Raw genomic sequence first — 14112 nt, 5'->3', positions numbered from 1 at the left:
AATAAAAAATAATAAATGGGATTCCCATTTATTTATGTATTATCCCATTTATTATTTATTTATTATAAATTATCCCATTTATTTATTTATTCCCAGTGGTAAAGAATCCATCTGCCAATGCAGGAGACACAGGAGATGCAAGTTCGATCCCTGAGTCGGGAAGATACCCTGGAGGATGAAATGGCAACCCACTCCAGTATTCTTACTTGGAAAATTCCACAAGCAGAGGAGCCTGCCTGTGGGGTACAGTCCATGGGGTTGCAAAGAGCTAGACACGACTGAGCATGCACATATGCATGCAAAAACAATAAATTGCATAAAGGTACTGATTATATAATAATAAAAAGTAACTTAACAAGAAATAGATGTGCAAATTATCAGCTAGTATGCCCCTAGCATCAGAATCTTAAAATACAAAAAACAAAACCAGAATTAGTTAAGATTATTAGCTAATACTTATATTAACAAGTTAAGATGAGTAAGAATTAGTTAAGATTATAATCAGTGGAGAGTGAAAAAGCTGGCTTAAAACTCAGCATTCAAAAAATTAAGATCATGGCATCCAGTCCCATCTCTTCATGGCAAATAGATGGGGAAAAAGTGGAAACAGTGGCAGATTTTATTTTCTTGGGCTTCAAAATCACTGCAGATGGTGACGGCAGCCATGAAAATAAAAGACACTTGCTCTTTGGCAGAAAAGCTATAATAAACCAAGACAGTGTATTAAAAAGCAGAGACATCATTTTGCCAACAAAGGTCTGTATAGTCAAAGCGATGGTTTTTCCAGTAGTCATGTATGGATGTGAGAGTTGGACCACTAAGAAAGCTGAGCACCAAAGAATTGATGCTTTTGAACTGCAGCGCTGGAGAAGACACTTGGACAGAAAGGAAATCAAAGCAGTGAATCCTAAAGGAAATCAACCTTGAATATTCACTGGAAGGACTGATGCTGAAGCTGAAGCTCCATACTTTAGCTACCTGATGCAAAGAGCCGACTCGTTGGAAAAGATCCTGATGCTAGGAAAGATTGAGGGCAGCAGGAGAAGGGGACAGCAGATGATGGGATGGTTGGATGGCATCACTGACTTAGTGGACACCAGTTTGAGCAAACTTAGGGAGACAGTGAAGTGCTGCAGTCCATGGATTGCAAAGAATCAGACACGACTTAGCGACTGAACAACAACAGAATTAGAAGTATAAACAGACAAATCCACAATAATATGGTGAGATTTTAACATAAAGTAATATGATAAAAAGGGTTTTCCCAGGATTCTCAGTGGTCAAGAAACAACCCTCCCATACTTTTTTGAAAACAAATAAACAAAAAGGCACTCCTAAGTAACACAAGGAAATCAAATTGTAACATAATGTGTGAAGAACAAGAAATGAAAGCATTACAGATTATGAGAGATGGTGGTAATGTGGTAATCAGAGGTATATTTAAAGTCTTAAACGCATTTTTAAAAACAGAAGTTTATTCAGAGAGAAGTAATACATAAGTAAATAGGTAAGTATTAAACTGATTAAGCTAAAAAAGGAAAGAAAAAAGAAAAAGAACAAAGAAAGGAAAATATTAAAAAAAAAAGGTTGCAAATGAAAGAACTAAAATTCAAGAAATTTGCTTTGATATATACAGAATCTTCTACAGTCCATGGGGTTGCAAAGAGTTGGACACGACTGAGCAACTGAACTGAACTGACTGATACAGAACCTTCATTCACCCATGTAAATAAGGTTAATTCTCTTAATAAGAGAATGTTCTGTATTTTTCAATGAATAAAAGTAAGTGAAATGCAGGTAAAGAAAATTCAAGATGAAAAACAACTATCTGAGTAATTCCAAGAACAGAAACATCACTAGTAGAAAGGTGAATTTAAAACTTACTATTCTGCATCCTGGGGAAAACACAGATGCATATTTAGTATTTTTTAACCATTTCTTCCATTATTAAATAACACAGCATTCTATAACTAAAAACAGATGAAGAACTCCAATCTCCTGCTTATTTTTGTTTTCTTTAGAGTAAATATCTCTCTGTAGTATTTGTTATTTGTAGTACAGTGGTATCTTTAAAACTCCAAATGACATCTTAAGGGAATTACAAATAAGTAGTTTCTTATATTTAACAAGCTTAACTTCAACTGTTCTTTACTTTTATGCTTCTGGTATTTTAAAACAGAATAAGAAAAAGCTATAAGATTGGTTTCTGAAAACATATTTAGTTTTATTAGAACTTAAATCTAAACCTAAGATGCTTCCAGGTAAAACAGCCCTCTATGGAAAGTTGTAAATATTGAAGCATTAGAATATAAAATGGATTTCAGTAACTGCAAATTACTTCTCAACTAAGGAAAGCTGACACATTCTTCAAACAGGTGATAAATATGGAAGCCAAGAAGGGGGATGAGGCAACTTGCAGGTGTTTAGATTTAATCTTTCATCAAAACAAGATTTATTCAGGGAGAAATCATATAATCACACAATTAAGAAGTAGATATACAAAATGGGCTTGGAATATTGCCATATAAAATCTATATACCACTCTCCAAAGCAATGAGGCTCTGACACTGAAGGGTTTTCATTCCCCAACTTCCTTAAGCAGAGGGCTTTCAATTATGAGAATGCACAAGGGAAGTCTTTACCAGAGAGAAAGAGGCCCAATATACAATACAAAGGAATATTTACCTGAACGATTTATTGTTATACTTTAAAAGAATATTGTTATTCTCTGTCTCTCTTTATTTATTTAGCAGGAGAAAGTGCTGTGGGTTTTGCTTTGCTATAAATATTCCAAAACCCACATAAAGCTCCAAAGATTTCACCATCTCTACAGATTTTTATGTCTTCTTTATAGGTGTATATACCATACTGTTTTGTGAGCCAATTATACATCTAGTGATTTGTTTCTGTGAACCAATGCTGACTACAATACTCAGTTACATTTATCAATAAAATACTCAACACTAACATACATTTCTCACTTGAGTCTGTGATTTTAGGATGATAAGTTTTGCTTTGTTTCTGAGATAAATATTACCCTATTGCATCTAGGGTAATAAAATTTTCATTTTATGCAAGAACATGTGAGTATTTAGTTGTAGTCCATTATTTGTGTCAATGTAGAAATATCTAGTACCTTATTCTGCAAATAATTAGTACCATGTGAAGAATGAGACTTTCATTATAGCCTGGCAAAAGTGCACTTACTAAATATTCATGGCTTATTTTCTTCCCATCTTCTGTCTAGGTTTATGTCAAGGCTTGGTTCTCAGAGGGTAAAGAATCTGCCTGCAATGCAGGAGACCAGGTTCAATCCCTGGGTCAGGAAGATCCCCTGGAGAAGGGAATGCCTACCCATTCCAGTATTCTTGCCTGGAAAATCCCATGGACAGAGGAGCTTGGCAGGCTATAGTTCATGGGGTTGCAAAGAGATGAACATGACTCAGTGACTGATACTTTTTGGTTCTCAAACCTCTGTTCATCTCCCTCTTTTATTACTAACTGGAGGACTCATTGTTCCTTCAGTTTTCTATGTCTACTTTGGTTGGTTAATTCTCAATATCTTGCCTCCAATTCTCCTATATTTTATGATCTAAGAGATACATTGGCTTAGATGTCAAATCCTCTGGGACCTAAATCTGTGTATTTCCATAGCAACCTGCCCTCATGGTATTTACTTCAAGGCTGTCTCCTCATCTGTCTCTTGCACTGAACTGAATGTCACCTGGAGGCCATGTCTGGTTTACCATTATAACATCAGCACAGGGCCAGAACATGGGTAAGTGCTCAGGAAGTATGTACTTTATATGCAAATGAATGAATGAATGAATCTGATCTGCATCAATGCACCATTTAGATCTATGGCTGCCAGGAGAAACACAAAAAGAAAACCGGGGACTCATAACAGTGGGCTTCCTGTCAGGTCCAGCAATAAGCAATAGTGTCAGTAGAATACCATTTACAGAGGATCACTTAGGGTTTCTGGTTCAGCGATTCAGAAAACACAGAATCAGAATATTGTCATAATTACATTAAAATGCATCTACTAAATACATACATTATGTTTTCAAGAGCCCTACTTAAAGCTTTGTTCAGTTTCTCATCTGAGATTACAGGCCTATGTCTTATTAAAAATTCAGTATGTGGTTGAGATATAGCAGTGCTAAAACCAAACAGGAATGTTCATTAACTTACAGATCATTGTATACAGATGAACAAACTGGATGGAGACGTCTAGCTTACTCTGCTTTTGCAGAGAAAAAACGTTTGACTGAAGTAACACAAGAAGTGTTTCTTAATATTGAGGATGCAGTAGAAAGGCTAAGGTGGCCCGCTGATAGTCACACTGTCATGGAAGTCCCTTCTCTTGAAGGCAGATGGATCTGTGACTTTCTTTCAACCAATCGACTCTGGGGATGATGTATGTGAGTGTGAGTGTGTGTGAGTGTGTGTGTGTGTGTGTGTGTATTGCATGTGTGATTATGTTGTGTAAGATTGAAACACCTGTCTTGCTGGAAGATACTCATGCTCTTCCTGGCTTTGAAGAAGCACCTGTGAATCACCACCTGGAGGGGGCCATGAGGCAAGGAGCAGAGGGCAACCTCCGGCTGATGGCCAGCAAGAAATTGAGGCCCCCCGCTCTGGTATTCTGCAGGGAATGGAATGCTGCCAGCAGCCACGTGAGCCTGGGAATATAGCCTTCCCCAGTGAAGCCTTAGTGAGATCACAGCTCCCGGCTGAGACCCTGATTGCACCTTTGTGACATGCCGAGACTCTAAGCAAAGGACTCAACGAAGCTGTGCCCTAACTGCTGACACATAGCAACAGAGATACAACATATGTTGTTTTAAGCTGCTCCGTTTGTGGTAGCATCGTTCTCCAGCAATACGTAACAAACACAGGTGGGAACATGGCTTACTTAAAAAGAAGATCTACTCAGTCCAAATGGAGGACTGGAAGAAGTAGGGTAGATGAAGTTTCATCAGCTTTGAGGGAGAAATGTAGCCTGGAATAGGAAGGAGAGGCAGCAGAGGAAGAGAGCCAGGTGGTTAAGCTTACACTCTCCCCTCTGATGACTTCAGAGAGGGCCAGAGCCAGAAAAGTAAGACTACAGACAATAGCTGGGGAGAAATGTAGCTTGTATAGCAAAATATGTAGCATTTATGAACTGAGATCATATTTCATTCAAAAATATTATACTGGCATAGCCAAACTGCCCACCCCTCCCAAGCATCTCTCAATTGCAGAAGCAATTCTTTGAGGTCACTTAAATCAGTCAGAGCCCAAAGGATGAGTTCAGGTTCCAAAGAGTGTGACCTGTGATCCATTCTCAACTCTCAAACAATTATCTGGACCCATATCTGCAACTCTGAGACACTCAGTTGTCAATGCCTATTGTGTCACGTAATGTAGAGTAGTTTAATAACAGAGTGCACTGTAGGTAGTGTACATCCTAACACTCTATCTTTCTCATTACTATCCCAAATAGAAGACATGGACTGAAAGCCCAAGTAGAGTAAAACTGCTCATATTTCCTATCTATCGATCTGTTTCCTACTATTGGAATGTAAGCTCCACAAGGAAAAGATTTTTTTTAAACACCTTATCTCTTTGCAAGTTGGTGGCAATCAATCAATATTTGTCAAATGAAGCAGGTCCATCTTTCCCTATCCTTTTTTCCTTGGTAAAAATGGGGGTAATAATAATAGATAATAATAATAATACACTTGACTTCCTAATCAAGTGTAAGGATTAAGTGGTGTAACACATGTGAAGAGATTAGAACATGGCCTTGTCTTGCATATAGTATCTGATCAGTAAAACTTAGCTATTAAGTCATAATATCTAAATATACTTTGTTGAAGGAAGCTGTTAGGAAAAAGAATCTGAATACTATAATTCATTTTCTAGTATAAGAGAACCTTACCAAGAACTTTCTTCATGGTCCAGCAGGTAAAACTCTGCACTCTCAGTGCAGGGGACCCAGATCCAATCCCAGGTCAGGGAACTAGATCCCACTTGCCACAGCTGAAAGCTGGCATGCTGCAGCAAAGATCCCACATGACCCAACAAAGAGCCAGGGTGGCCAAATAAATGATAAACAAAAAGAAGTAAACATGGGCTTCCCTGATGGCTCAGTGGCTAAGAATCTGCCTTGCAATGCAGCAGACATGAGTTCGATCCCTTGTCCGGGAAGTACCCACATGCCACAGGGCAACTAAGCCTGTGCGCCACAACTACAGAGTCTGCACTCCGGAGTTCCTGATCCACAGCTACGAAGCCTGCATGCCTTAGAGCCTGTGCTCCGGAAAAGAAGCCAGCGCAACGAGAAGCCTGAACATCACAACTGTTGCTCTCCGCAACTAGAGAGAAAGCCCACACAGCAACGAAGACCCAACACAGTCAAAAATAAATAAAATTTAAATAAATGAATATTTTTTTAAATAGAAAGAAGTAAACATCAAGAAAAATAAATCAGTTGCATCCCCTGGGAAAAAACAGAGCGAAACCTTACCTCTAAGGAGGTTCAACTACAGGTTAAGCTTCAAGTGCACATTTAATCTGAACCGCAAAAATTTTAACTAATTTTGAAATAAATTTGGATATGGCAGTACATCACCAAGACAACAAAGGGCTTGAAGTCAACAAGTTAAATGTGATTTTTGCTGTACAAACATATATGAAATTGTGCTTGCTGTATATCATAAATTCAGAATCTGTCTAGTCTAGAGTAATTCAAGCAGAAATCCCTTCTGGTATTTCCATCTAAGTGATCAGGATACTTTTCGAGTTTTTTCTGTATGTATTTAAAAAGATCGACCATACCAAGTGCTGGCAAGAATATATAGCAACTGGGATTTTCATACATTGGTGGTAGGAGTATAAAATGACAATTTGGAATTTGGAAACCTGGCCTTGCATTTTCTATAATGTTAAACATGCACCTATCCTATCAGACAGAAGTTCTACTTCTAGGCATTTATCCAAGACAAATGAAAACATATATCCATAAAAAGACTGTTGAGAATGCCCATAGCAGCTTTCTTCATAATAACCCCCAAGTTGGAACAGATCAACTGTCCATCACCAGAAGCAGGAGTGAATGAATATAATTTGGTATGTCCATTTTGGTGGAATACTACTCAGTCATAAAGCACTGTGCTGCCCACTCCCCTCAGAATTGAAGGACTTACTTCTCCATCTGCTAGGGCTGTTGCTGAAAGACAGCCCTCAGCAGTCAGCCCCTCTGGGGAAGGGGCATATTTTCTTGGCTGAAACAAATAGCCTTACCCAAAGTATCAATCTCTTCCTGGAGAAGCAGCCCCTGCCAAGGCCAGATTAACATGGGAGTGGGGGCAACTTGAAATTACTCTGACAGGCCATACAGCTCCAGAGCTCCCACTGGCAGGCGAGAATTCTCCCCGTGGCAGCTGACACCGAGAGCTCCCCAGGGGACCCAGCCAGAGCTGGTGGCAGTGCTGTCAGATGTTTCACTCCCCTCTCTGCTCAATCCTGTTTCTTTCCCTCCCTTCCAAAGCCTTAGATCCCAAGAGGCCTCCTTAATAAATGCCCTGCATGCTAATCATTGTCTCTTTCCAGGGAATCCAACCTGTGAGAAACTACTGATAAACCCGGCTCAATAGATGACCCTCAAAACCAATTTACTGAGTGAAAGAAGACAGACACAAAAGGGTATATGTTGTATGAGTCCACTGATAGAGTTCTAGGACTGGAAAAACTGATAGAGGGAGAAAGAAATTAGAACCATTTTTGTCTTTGGGTAGGGACTGACGGGGAGGGGCCATGAGGGATCTTTTGTGGGGTTGGGAATATTCTGTATCTTAATAGGGGTGTAGGTTGCATATAAGTATGTATGCAATTGTCAAAACTCACTGAATTGTTCTCTTAAAATCTACGCATTTCACTGTATATAAATTATACCCCAGGCAGAAAAGAAAAGTAACCACATCAAATTTGGTTCAAATAGAACTTATCAGTCAACACTGGATATATTTTAAAGTTTCACGATGGCCAACTGAGCCTCTATTCATTTGGAACCTGGTAGTTAGCTTTAGAGAAGGCAATGGCAACCCACTCCAGTACTCTTGCCTGGAAAATCACATGGACAGAGGAGCCTGGTAGGCTGCAGTCCATGGAGTTGCTAAGAGTCGGGCACAACTGAGCGACTGACTTCCCTTTCACTTTTCACTTTCATGCACTGGAGAAGGAAATGGCAACCCACTCCAGTGTTCTTGCCTGGAGAATCCCAGGGACAGGGGAGCCTAGTGGGCTGCCGTCTATGGGGTCCCACAGAGTCGGACATGACCGAATCGACTTAGCAGCAGCAGCAGCAGCAGCAGTCAGCTTTACAAACTAAGTTTGGAAATCAACGTCTGTTGTGCTCATCTTTTTGTGGGTCACCAAACTAAGTTGGAGAAGACTCTTGAGAGTCCCTTGGACTGCAAGGAGATCCAACCAGTCCATTCTGAAGGAGATCAGCCCTGGGATTTCTTTGGAAGGAATGATGCTGAAGCTGAAACTCCAGTACTTTGGCCACCTCATGCGAAGAGTTGACTCATTGGAAAAGACTCTGATGCTGCAAGGGATTGGGGGCAGGAGGAGAAGGGGACGACAGAGGATGAGATGGCTGGACAGCATCACTGACTCGATAGACGTGAGTCTGAGTGAACTCCGGGAGTTGGTGATGGCCAGGGAGGCCTAGCGTGCTGCAATTCATGGGGTTGCAAAGAGTCAGACACGACTGAGTGACTGAACTGAACTGACTGAAACTAACAGACTTGCTCTTTCTTTTTGAGACCTTAACTTAAAATGCCATGCTAATGGATACATGCATATGTATGGCTGAGTCCCTTTGCTCTCCACCTGAAACTATCACAACACTGTTAATTGGCTGTATTCAAATATAAAATAAAAAGTTTAAAAAATTCTATGCTAATCAGTTACAGCTCCAGAGGCCTGAGAAAAGTCATGAGATTGCTTCTTTTATGACATTTACTCATTACTCCAAGTATTGGGTACAGTATTCATTCAACTATAGATTTATCTACCTGTATGCTCTGGTGGCTCATATGGTAAAGCATCCGTCTGCAATGCAGGAGACCCGGGTTCGATCCCTGGGTTGGGAAGATCCCCTGGAGAAGGAAATGGCAGCCCACTCCAGTATTCTTGCCTAGAAAATCTTGTGGACAGTGGAACCTGGTAGGCTACCGTCCACGGGGTACCAAAGAGTTGGACACGACTGAGCGACTTCACTCCACTTTCACTATGCTCACGCAGCAGGCTTCCCGAGTGGCACAGTGGTAAAGAATCCCCCTGCCAAGGCAGGCAACACAAGGGACACAGGTTTGATCCTTGGGTCAGGAAGATCCCTTGGAGTAGGAAATAGCAACCCACTCCAGTATTCTTGCCTGGGAAATTCCATGGACAGAAGAATCTGGAGGGATACAGTCCACGGTGTTGTAAAGAAGGAGACACGAATGATCACCCAACACATGCTCATTTAGTATTGACCATTCAAAGAATTCTAGATCAAATTATGAAAGCATAAAATCTAGATTTTTAGATCTAGAAAGACTTGAGATCCCTGGGAGCTGAGGCTCACAGGAGACAACCGAGTTGCTAAAGTCAGTTGCCTAGGTCTAGGCAAGAGTAGGCTGACCTCCCAGGGTGTATCCTATCAGGCAACCGTGCCCCGTGCTCTGTACCAGTGCTCCCCTCCGCAGCTCGGCTTAGAGAAGAACACCTAAAAATGTATTTTATCCTGTGATTTTTCTCTTCCCTCCATTGATGTTCCTTACTTGGTAACAGTTAGGATATCTGTTTAGGATATCCAGCTTAGGATAAGAAGTTTAGCTGGTGGAATAAAGGACTCTTCTTTGATTTTGACAGAGATAATGTTTGCCATAAAGTAGGGGAAAGAGCACATCTGTTTGCTCTCTGCTTTCCTCTCCCTCTCACATGGCAATTTGTTGAAGGCATGTTTGGTGAAAACTAAACTATATTTGATTCTCGGGAGACAGATTTGACCAAAAAACTGAGATTTTTATTAAAGATTCCAAAGCTCTTCCATCTCTGTGCAAGAGAAGAGAAGAGCTAGTATGTGGTAATAGGTGCAAAGTTAAGAATTAAGTTGGAAACATGAACAAAAAGGAAATCTTAAAAGTACACACTGTATGCAATCGTCTTTATCTCTAGCTTTTTCTCACAAACCCTATGGTTTCCACTATGAGTTATAAATCGTTGCTTCTTTCTAAGAAACATCTGGAAAAGCAGATGAAGGCCAAGAGAGGAGAATGAAAACTAGAGGAAAACTACAATTAATAACAGTCCATCCTCTCTATCCATCTATTTTTTTTTCACACCCATCAGAAAGATAAAAAGTTAAAATTTGGTCAATATCAAGCATTGAGGATGTGGAAATAGCAGACTTTTGTTCCATGCTGACTAGAGTGTCATAGGTATGAGCCACTTTGGAAAAGGTTGGCATCAGCTAATCTCTACACCATACACACACACACACACACACAACCTGGAATATTACTCAGCCATTTATTACACTCAGATTTATTATAAAGAAAACTCTAGCCATTTCCAACAACACGGATGGATCTAGATGATATTAGGCTAGGTGAAAGAAGTCAGACATAGACAAATATTGCATGATCTATTTATATGCGGAATATAAGAAACAAAAACAAAAAACAATGAAAACAGATTCATAGATATGAAGAACAAATGCGTGGTTGTTGCCAGAGCAAGGGCAGAGTGGTGCCAGGTAAAATAGGTGAAGAGGATTAAGCGGTTCAAATGTCTAGGTATTTATGTAAGTCATGGGGCTGTAACACCCTATGTAAGGAATATGTTCAAAAAATATTGTAATAACACTGAGGACAGATGACAATGTTACCTCACGTATGTGGGCTTCCCTGGTGGCTCAGAGGTAAAGAATCCACCTGCAATGCAGGAAACCCGGCTGCAATCCCTGGGTCAGAAAGATCCCAGGGGAGGAGTAGGAAGTGGCAACCCACTCCAGTATTCTTGCCTGGAGAATCCCATGACAGAGGAGCCTGGTGGGCTACAGTCCACGGGGTCGCAAGAGTCGGACACGACTTGGCGACTAAATAACAACAACAATCTCTTCCCATCTATTTTCTATGGTTGCTTTATTATAACATCTTTTTTTTTTTTTTTGGCCATGCCAGGCAGCCTGTGGGATCTTAGTTCCCCAATCGGGATCAAACCGGTGCCCCTTGCATTGGGAGGGTGGAGTCTTAACCACTGGACCGCCAGGAAGTCCCTATAACGTCTTAATTGAGATGTAATTCTCATAGCATACAAGTCATTCATTAAAGTCTATAATTAAATGGTTTTATTATTCACAGAGTTATGTGACTGTCATTACAATCAATTTTAGAAATTTTCATCACCCCAAGAAACTCTATACCTTGCTAGCATCATTCCCCACTTCCTCACCATTCCCTAGCCCCAGGCACCCACTATAGGCACTTTCTGTCTCTAGGAATTTGCCTATTCTGAACTTCATATAAATGGAATACAACATGTGGCCTTCTTTAACAAAGTACAATGTTTTCAAGGGCCATCTGTGTTGTAGCACATATCAGTATTTCATTTCTTTTTATTGCCAAATCATACTCCATTGTGTATAGATACTGTATGCTTTTATCCATTTATTTGTTGCATGGATATCTGCATTGTTTCCACTGTGGGGTTACTATGAATAATGCTGCTAGGAAATTCATGGACAAGTTTTTGTGAAACATATTTTCATTTTTTTGTGCATACACCTAGGTGTGAAACTGCTGGTCATATTATAACTCTATGATTAATTATTTGAGGAATTGACAGCCATTTTCTTCAACATATCCTTTGAAGCACAAAAGCTTTTAGTTTGATGATGTCCAAGTTATCTATTTTTGCTTTTGAGTCTGGTATCATTTTTCTTTTTTTTTAGTTGTAGCATGTGGAATCTGGTTCCCTGACTGGGGATCAAACCTGGGAACACTGCATCAGGAGCTCAGAGTCTTAGCCACTGGACCACCAAGGAGCCAAGATACCTCTGGTATCATATTTAAGAAATTATTGCCTCATCCAAGATCATAAAGATTTATATCTATGTTTTCTTTTAATAGTGTTATAGTTTTAGCTTTTACATTCAGATCTTCAGTCAATTTTGAGTTAATATTTTTAAATATGATGTGAGATTGAATTCCTACTTGATTCTTTGGTATGTGGAGATCTAGTTTCCTTGGCACCATCTACTGAAAAGACAGTTCTTTTCTCCATTGAAGTATCTTGACAGTCAATTTATCCTTGTTGAAAAACCAATTTTCCATAAATGTGAGAGTTTATTTCCAGACTCTCAATTGTTGTTATTTAGTTGCTAAGTCATGTCCAACTCTTTTGCAACCGCATGGACTGTAGCCCACCAGGCTCCTCTGTCCATGGGATTTCTCAGGCAAGAATACCACTTCCTTCTCCAGGGGATCTTCCCAGCCCAGTGATCGAACATGGGTCTCCGAGTTTCCTGCACTGCAGGCAGATTCTTTACCACTGAGGCACCTGGGAAGCATAAGACTCTCAATATTCTCCCATTTATTGCATATATAAACTACTTCTCCACAAATAAACTTGGCATGTGGAAAGCTTGTTCATTCTTTCAGGTCAGTAGTAAACTGCTAGTCCTTATAGAAGCCCTATAAGAAACAGTTCGAAGATTTTAGCTTCACGTTTCCACAGTCTATTAAGGTAAGCAGTTTAGCAGCAGCAGTGGAAAAGCAATCCATTGTCTCATTCCAAGTAAGAAGGTGAAAATCACAGAGAGGAGTCAGAGCAGACTTCGTTGTGTCTGACTTAGCGGATTGTATGACTCATGGACTGTTGGAGAAGGCAATGGCACCCCACTCCAGTACTCTTGCCTGGAAAATCCCATGGACGGAGGAGCCTGTTAGGCTGCAATCCATGGGTTCGCTAAGAGTCGGACACGAGTGAGCAACTTCACTTTCACTTTTCACTTTCATGCATTGGAGAAGGAAATGGCAACCTACTCCAGTGTTCTTCCCTGGAGAATCCCAGGGACGGGGGAGCCTGGTGGGCTGCTGTCTATGGGGTCGCACAGAGTCGGACATGATTGAAGTGACTTAGCATTGCATAGCATGACTCATGGACTGTAGCCAGCCAGGCTCCTCTGTCCATGGGATTCTCCAGGCAAGAATACTGGAGTAGGTGCCATTCCCTTCTCCAGGGGATCTTCCCGACCCAGGGATCAAACCCGCGTCTCCTGCATTGGCGGGCAGTTTCTTTACCGCTGAGCCACTTGAGAATCCAGCATTCATTACACGAAGTGGAAAGACCAACTCACTTTAACAGCTTTTCCAAAATCCAGAGTGAAACCTCAAAGCAGCCTGGTTTCTAAGCACAAGTCAGCTTCCTGGCATGCCCCGTGACTGGCCTTGTCCCAAAGGGTCAAAGCATAATCGCACAGGATGCCTCAGAGACAGCCGGTTGCAGAGGTGTCCGGGACAAATGCTGCGGCAGCGAGGTGACAGACACCACGTGCAACCACGCACGTGCAACCAAGTGCACCTCTCCTCTTTTGGGAAACCCGCCAAAGGCAGTGTTTAAGGGAGGAGGAGGGGGCTGCTGCTGGGAACACCTGGTGCTTTTCTATTGTCTGCCAGGAACTTCCGGCCTAAAGCCTGCCGGAAATAACAGGGATGTTCCCGGGATGGGTCTGGGGCCCTGCCTGCACCAGGCTCATGAATTATCCTGTTGAGCGTGGCTGCCAAAAATCAACTGAATTTCAGATGCTATGAATTATTATCTCACACACACACCCCCACACACACCCACCCCGTCTACCAAGAGCAAACAGTTCAGGTGTGACAGCCAAGGCTTAGCTCCAGGTGGGCGTTCAGCCTCATTTCAGCTCCTGGGTGTGCAATGTCACTGCTTCGGATAAAATCACTCTCAGTTCTGTCTACCTCACAGGTTATTCAGGAATTCTGAGGGCTGCTCACTTTCATCAGCAGGAATTAGCCCCACGGTCAGGTTCCCAAAACTCTGAGCTTTGTA

At 41.1% G+C, this 14112-nt stretch overlaps 1 protein-coding gene across 7 annotated transcripts in view; it reads right to left on the bottom strand.

The window, feature by feature from the left end:
* PHACTR2 (phosphatase and actin regulator 2) overlaps positions 1-14112 on the bottom strand; it is a 299218-nt gene that overhangs the window by 157938 nt on the left and 127168 nt on the right. The gene's annotated exons all lie outside the window — the stretch shown is intronic.

This window comes from Bos grunniens, chromosome 9 (assembly GCF_055505025.1).
Source record: "Bos grunniens cultivar Pamir isolate PY7600 chromosome 9, Bosgru_T2T1.0, whole genome shotgun sequence".
Taxonomy (NCBI): Eukaryota; Metazoa; Chordata; class Mammalia; order Artiodactyla; family Bovidae; genus Bos; species Bos grunniens.
Note: the sequence above shows the minus strand (reverse complement) of the source record. Positions and strands in the feature narration are given on the sequence as shown.